Genomic DNA, 7,374 nt, shown 5'->3' with positions numbered 1-7,374 from the left:
CATGGTTCAGTGGCCACAACTGGGTTACTTGACACTCCTAAACCAATCTCTGGCAAGGGTAAGGGGGTCTGTATAACTGTCTTAGGCCAACAACTCTGGTGCCAAGTCAGAGGCATGTGAGGTGAAGTGGCCACAGGAACAGAATTGGGACTTTGCAAAAAAGGAAGGGGAGTGGTATTGGATATTAGGTAGACAACCACAGTGTCTGCTGTAATTCCTGCTTCCTGGTCCTCTAGTGGCCCTTAATTCCTTCTTATTTCCAAGCCTATTCCTTCTAGTTGATGCTATGAACCACTGAGGGCATTCCCATAAAGCAAACTCCCTTTTGTTTAAGTAGTTAGAGTCACGCTCTGTTGCTTGCAGCCAAGAAGTTTCACTCTCCCTTGTCCCTCAAGTCTAACCAGCCTCCAACTTCTGTTCATTACACTGCCCACATATTTCTCAAATCCCTCCACTTCTCTCCATTCCTACTGCCTCTTTCTTTGACTTCCAGAAAAATAAAGGTATCTACAGTGGTGGAACAGAATTTGAGACTCTCTGGTGGACGTCTGTCATTTCCCCTCTTCAGTATTCATTTTCCCTTTATCTAGTAAGAGCCCTCAGTGTTCCTTTGGGGAGGGGCCCATTCCCCCTTCCATCAAGTGGGTAGAAGAAAGCTTACCCTATCCCTCAGCTGAGGGTGGAGTGGGCATGAGATCCAGACCTGGCCAATTAGAACACTGACTCTTTTGGAAAACTCAGGGTGCTAGATCCCTAATTCAAAGAGGAACATTTCTCATGTTTGTTCATTCTAGTTTATTTTCATTTAAACTCTTTTAGGTTAAGTTTAAGCTTTTTAAAAGCTAGTTTTGGAAGTTGAGACACATTACTAATACTGTAGGAACTGGTGAGCCCTTGACTTTAAACTTTCTTTGTACTGTGATCTCCTTTCGGGTGTACTTTGCTAAATGCAACTTATTAAATTTTTTGTTAACTAAATTTTTGTCTTAAAATTAAAAAAGACTTTTTTGCAATGAAAAAACAAAAACAAAAACAAAACCACTGCCTCTTTTTGTCCTCACTGATTGGTTCAAAATGAACACCTGACCCAAATCAAACCAATGAGAGACAACCCCAGGATTTTTGCTGGAATCAAGATAGAAACTTTCTCTTTCTATAAAGTTGCCATGTTGGTAGGAAGTGAGCTTGAAGTTGTTGGCAGCCATCTTTAACATCTTAGAAACTGCCTGAGAGTAAAGACAATACTTTAAATTGTCGAGGCAGAATATGGGAAAGACAAATTTTGAGTGACCCCATTTGAGACCTGGGATGCTGTGACACTAGAAATCAGAATCACCACCTATCCTTTTCGGTTACTTAAACCAATAAATTCCAGTTTTTTACTCAAGCCAGTTTTAGTTTAAGCAACCAAAAGTCCTGATGCAAGCAAGAACTCACGCGTTGTTACCAGAAAGTTCCTAAAACAAAACAAAACAAAACAAAACAAAACAAAACCGCTAGTGATCAGCTCTGTAAGTCAGTAGCTTAAAGAATAGGAAGACGATGACCTTAGAAGCAGGGACTGGAAAAAACAGCAATGAACTTGAATCAGGAAAGCTTCAAATCCCGTCTTGGCTACCACCCCCCGGCATGACCATGGGTCAGGGGCTCAGCTTTTCTGAATCTTGATTGCCACACCTTTTTAGGGAGGGGATGGCACTCACAGCATCTGGCAGACTTGTTGAGATGCTTGAATGGGAATGCATGTGAAAGGGCAGAGCCTGGCTTATGGTTGGGGCTCAGTCTATAGGAGTTTACAAAGAAACTTTCCCATGTGGACACCCCACCCGCAGCAATTTCCACACGCATGCCCAGTTACCCTTGAGTATCTGGGTCCCTTCCATTAACTGCTTTGGATCAGAGCAGAAAGGCACTATCTCCTCACACTGGTTTCTGCTTTTCCATAGCTGGGGTGTCAGTCTACGGGATGAGAAGGGAGAAACCATCAAGTTACTGTTCACAAGTGCCCGGATCCGCGGACACCCACAGACCCCACTCCTCTGTAGCAGAGACTTGGGGGCAGAGATTTCAAGAGGTGGCAGAACTGCCTATTCAAAGACACGTTTAGCGGGTCGGAAGGTACCCAGCCCACTATCCTTCATTCCTCCTCACTCGGTGGCACCATTTTTCTCCCAGCCATTCAGGCTGTCACCACCATTCAGGCTGAACCTTTGTACACACGGAAGCCACTCCTTCCTCCAGACCAGAGCTTCTGTGATGATGGAAATATTCTCTACCTGTGTTCTCCAATAGAGAAGCCATTTAGTCACATGTGGCTACTGAGCACTGGAAAAGTGGCTAGTATGACGAAGGAAATGAATTTTCATTTTATTTAACTTTAAATTTAAGTAGCCACATGTGCTGGCCAGTGGTACTGTATTGGACAGTGCAGCTCCATGTGACAAGAGGGAGAGGTGTGTGGAATACTGTTGGAGAGTTACACGGGCCCAGATCAAGCTGGGTCCTGGTAGGCCAAGGGGAAGAGTTTGGGTTTTGTTTTTAAATGTAATGGGAAGTGTATTAGTTATCCACTACAGCTAATCAGGGAAGACAAATTACTCCCAAATTTACCAGCTTAAACTGCACACATTTACAGGCATACCTCACTTTATAGCGTTTCAAGGATAGTGCGACTGAGGGAGGGTCCACTTCCAAGTTCATTCACAGGGCTGTTGGCCTCAGGTCCTTCTTGACTGTTAGCCAGAGACCTCAGTTCTGGCCATGAAGCCTTCTCTATAGGGCAGCTTCCTTGAGGCAGAGCCAGCAAAGGGGTGAGAGGGCACCTAAAACAGAAGCCACAGCCTTTTAGTAACCTGATCTTGGAAGTGACATTTCACCACTTTTGCTGCATTCTTTTTGTTTTTTCCCCCCATGCTGCACTGCTTGCGGGAGCTTAGTTTCCTCACCAGGGATTGAACCCGGGCCCTTAGCAGTGAAAGCGCCAAGTCCTAACCACTGGACTGCCAGGGAATTCCCTGCTACACTCTTTTTCATTAGAAGTGAGTCATTAGGTCCAAACCATGCTCGAGGAGAGGAGATCACATCAGGGGGTGAACGTCAGGAGGGGGAATCGTTGGGGTCATCTTAGAGGCTGCCCACCCCAAGAAGCTACTGGGGGGTTCTGAGCGGGAGAGTGACAGGACAAGGTTGATTGCTTTTAAAATAAGCAATAGAGTCACATGATACAAGATTAAAGTCCAAAAGGGTGTAAAATAACCTCCCCCCAGCCCTGTCCCCAGCCACTTAACTTCCCCTTCCTACAGGCAGCTGATGTTCCCATGCCTTATGTGGCCTTTAACAGGGTGCTCCATGCGTAGGAAGCAGATTCATCTATGGGAGTTAGTGTTGCTCACTAAATATTTCTAATTCTATTCTCCTTCCAGGTGTACGGTAGTTATTTCTGAATCTATTTCCGTGTAGCAAACCCTTCCCAAGTTAGTGGTATAAAACAACAACTTATTAGGCTGATAGATTTTGCCAACTGGGAAATCAGGCAGGACACAGCAGGGATGGAGTTCTGCACCACAATGCCAGGGGCCTCAGCTGGGGCTGATGGGGATGCCCGGGAGCTGGAATCACCCAGGGGCTTCTTTGCTCAGCTGTCTGGTTCTCTGGGTGGGACAACCGGAAGCCTGGGCTCAGCTGGAACTGTCGACCATAGCAGAGCATCTCCCTACATGTGACCAATCTATTCAGTGTGGGCATATCACAGCACAGCCAATGAGCCTGAGGGAACATCCCGAAAGAAGCTTCTGGAGAACAAGCATTGCAAGAAACCCAGGCTCCACGGCCTTTTGTGACCTGGCCTCAGATCTCGTGTGTGTCACTTCCACTATATTCTACTGATGACGAGAGTCACTAAGGCGAGACCAGAGGCAAGGACAGGGAAATGAGAGCCCACCACTTGCTGGCAAGGTCACACTGCAGAAATGTCTGTGGGATGGGAGTGTATTGCTACACTCATTTTTGGAAAATACAATCTCCCATAGTAATGTTGGACCTCCACACCCTTCTCAACTTAATTGTGGCCATGTGGATGCCTTGACCAATGAAATGTGAGCAGAAGTAACTTGTGTCACTTTCAGATGCAAGCTTGAAGGGCCATTATATGATTCACCACATTTCCTTTTACTGCCTGCTACTGCAGAAGCACAGATTGACATTGAGACCCTAGTGTCCTGGGTCCCTGAGTGACTACTCCAAGTGGAGCCTCCCTACCTGCCAACAACCTGCACTGGACATGGGGTGTACCTGAGAAATACACTTTTGTTGCTTTAAGTCACTGAAATTTGGGGATTGTTTGTTACTGCAGTGTAACCTAGCCTATCCTGACCTTTTTTATACAACTGTTAGCAAACCTTACCCACTGGTCTGCTCTTTGCTTTTTTTCATTTTAAAGATTTTTAAAATATTTATTTTATTTGTTTGTTTATTTGGCTGGGCCAGGTCTTAGTTGCAGCATGCAGGATCTTTAGTTGTGGCATGCGACCTCTTGGTTGCAGCATGTGGGATCTAGTTCCCTGACTAGGGATCGAACCTCGGTCCCCTGCATTGGGAGCATGGAGTCTTAGCCACTGGACCACCAGGGAAGTCCTGCTTTTTTCATTTAGCAATATATCTTGGAGATTGTTTATATCAGTACATGAAGAGCAACCCTACATTTTCTTTTTTTAAAGCTACATAGTATTCCTGTATAGGAAAGGACCAAATTTTACTTAACTAGTCCCTATTAAGGACGATTAGTACATTTGGTGTTTTGGACAATGCGGCAATGAACAACCTTGAACATTCGTTTCTTATTTTGCTTGAGTGCAACTATTTTTGTAAGATAAACCCTAGAAGTGAGATGAATGGTGGCAAATCTGCCTTTTAAAAAGGATCGCTTTGGTCATAGGTAGAGAATGGGTTGAAGAGTCAGAACCCTAGAGTTGTGTGTGATACCACCCCCTCCTCACCCCATATCAGTCGACAAGTCTTATTCATTCCAGCTCCATGATAGCTCTCAGCCTGACCGCTTGTCTGCACCCCCGGCCACCACCCCAGCACATCATTCCTCTCTCTAATGGGTCCTCTTAAAGGGACCTCCTACTGGTCTTACTCAGGATGCTTGGCTTTAAACAATGAAGCCAATTCTGGGTAACTTAGGCAGACAAGGAACTGATTGGATGCTCTTGGATGCTTGCTGAATTCCTCTACCCTGAGGAAGGGCCTGGCTCAACCACCTCCCCCTCTTCTTCCACTGCCACCATAATGAACCCTATATTAATCACTTGCTTTGGATTTCAAAGACCTGCTTGCAAACACTGGAAATATGTTCCAGGTACCAGAGACCTTGGAGAGGAAATTCTGCCTCCTCTCTGATTTCCCTAATGGAAGCGGGGCCTGCCTCTGCATTTTATAGGTTTCCTCCCAAAGGGGAGGGGTGTTCAGATGCTGGGCATCAAAACAATAGGTGTTTACAAGTCAGCCTAAGCCCCTCTCTCCCAATCCTTCACCCCACCCCTAGCACAGTGTGGCACAGAGGAAGCAAATATGATCAAACTACTCCCTGGTTCAACATGCCCTGGACAGCTCCCCACTACCCTCAAAATGAAGTCCAAACTCCTTACCTAGCTTCCAAGGACCGTCCCAATCCAGGCCTCTTAAAGGCCTGAGCCTCTTTTCTTGTCTCCCTGTGCACACCCCAATGTGCACCTGAAACTCTAGTTCGGTGCTCTGCCCTCAGCTCCAAATGCATGAGTCCTGACCACCTTCCTCTATAGAACTCTGAACATGCACTGGCTCTCTACAGAGGCTCTTTCCCTTCCACTCCAGTTACCTCTGAAACCCCCACATTCTCACTGAACACTCAGGTCTTGCATGGACATGACAGCCTTCACTGGGTGAGGTACCTGCCCTCTGTCCTACTGGCCACTGGGTTTCCTTCCTTCAAGGTACTTATATCTTTATTCCCCAAAGTATCCTAGATCCATGCACTTCTCTCCATCTCCACTGCCACCTTCTCCTTCCAAGCCACCATTCTCTCTCTCCTGGAACTCTGTAGCCTCCCAACTGCTCACTCTGCTTCCACTCTTGGCCCCCTGAAAGTCTACTAGCTAGAGTGATCTTTTAAACGCATAAGTCACGGACTTCCCTGGATGTCCAATGGTTGACTCCATGCTCCCAATGCAGGGGGTGTGGGTTCGATCCCTGGTGGGGGAACTAAGATCCCACATGCCATGTGGCCAAAACATACATAAAAATATAATAAAAGTATAACCCATCCTTTCAAAGCCTCCACATTTCATTTAAGAAAAACAACTCCTCTCCATGGTTTACCAAGTCTTTCAGGATCTACCTAGAATCCCTGCTCCTTCACCTCATCTCAGACCTTTGGGCCCTAAAGCTACACAGGCCTTCTTCCTGTTCCTTGAACATACCAGACTTACTCTAGGCTCAAAGCTTTGCACTTGCCATTGCCTCTGCTTGAAACTCTGTTCCCCTAGACCTTTGTGTGGTTGGATCTGCTCAAATGTGACACGCTGAGACCATTTCCCCTCACTATTTTGTCTTAATGTCTCAATAGCATTTATCACTCTCTCACATCTTCCCATTTATTTGTTTCCTGTTAGGATTACCACATTTATCCCCCTCCTGGCAGGTAGGCACAGAGATTGACTATCTTGCCGGCACCACTGTATTCGCCAGCACCTGGCTCAGTGCCTGCCACAAAGTGCGGGCGCTGTGTTTTCGGATGAATGAATGGATAGGAATCAGAGAAGCCTAGTTGAATCTGGCTCTGCCTTACTCGCAAGTTTGGGCAAGTCTCCTTTTCCTGGTGTATGAAGTGAGGGTGGAGGGAGTAGGATGTTGAGCTAGAAGGTGTTGATTAGCTGTAAAATTTCGGCCTTGTTTTCTCCCTAGTCTGAGGCCTGGAGCCAGCCACCGGACCTCAGCTCCCCACCTGTATAATGGGTGTGAGCTCAGCTCTGCGTCTTGGGGTGGTAGCGCCGCCTTATAAGGCAGCAGAGGCCGAGGGCGGGCGAGGCCGTGTGGGAGGCGAGAAATCACAACATCCGGCTGTGGGGGCGGGGCGGGGGCGCCCGCGGTGGCCGGGCTAGAGGCCGCGGAGCAGCTAAGGAGGCCGGCAGCCTCCTCTGGGCCTCTCCCTGTTTCCGATGTGCACCCTCCAGGATGGGCCGACCCGAAGGAATACGGCCGGATACACAGCCCGCACTTGCTTGAAACCGGCCTGCAGGACTCCCGGGATACCAAACGCAGAGCCTACAAACCCCGGACAAGCCAAGGCGAGCCAAAGCGACCCGGGCCACACCCACATCTAATGACCCAATCAGA

The sequence above is a fragment of the Hippopotamus amphibius genome, chromosome 1 (genome assembly GCF_030028045.1).
Source record: "Hippopotamus amphibius kiboko isolate mHipAmp2 chromosome 1, mHipAmp2.hap2, whole genome shotgun sequence".
NCBI lineage: Eukaryota > Metazoa > Chordata > Mammalia > Artiodactyla > Hippopotamidae > Hippopotamus > Hippopotamus amphibius.
This window is presented reverse-complemented; position numbering follows the sequence as displayed.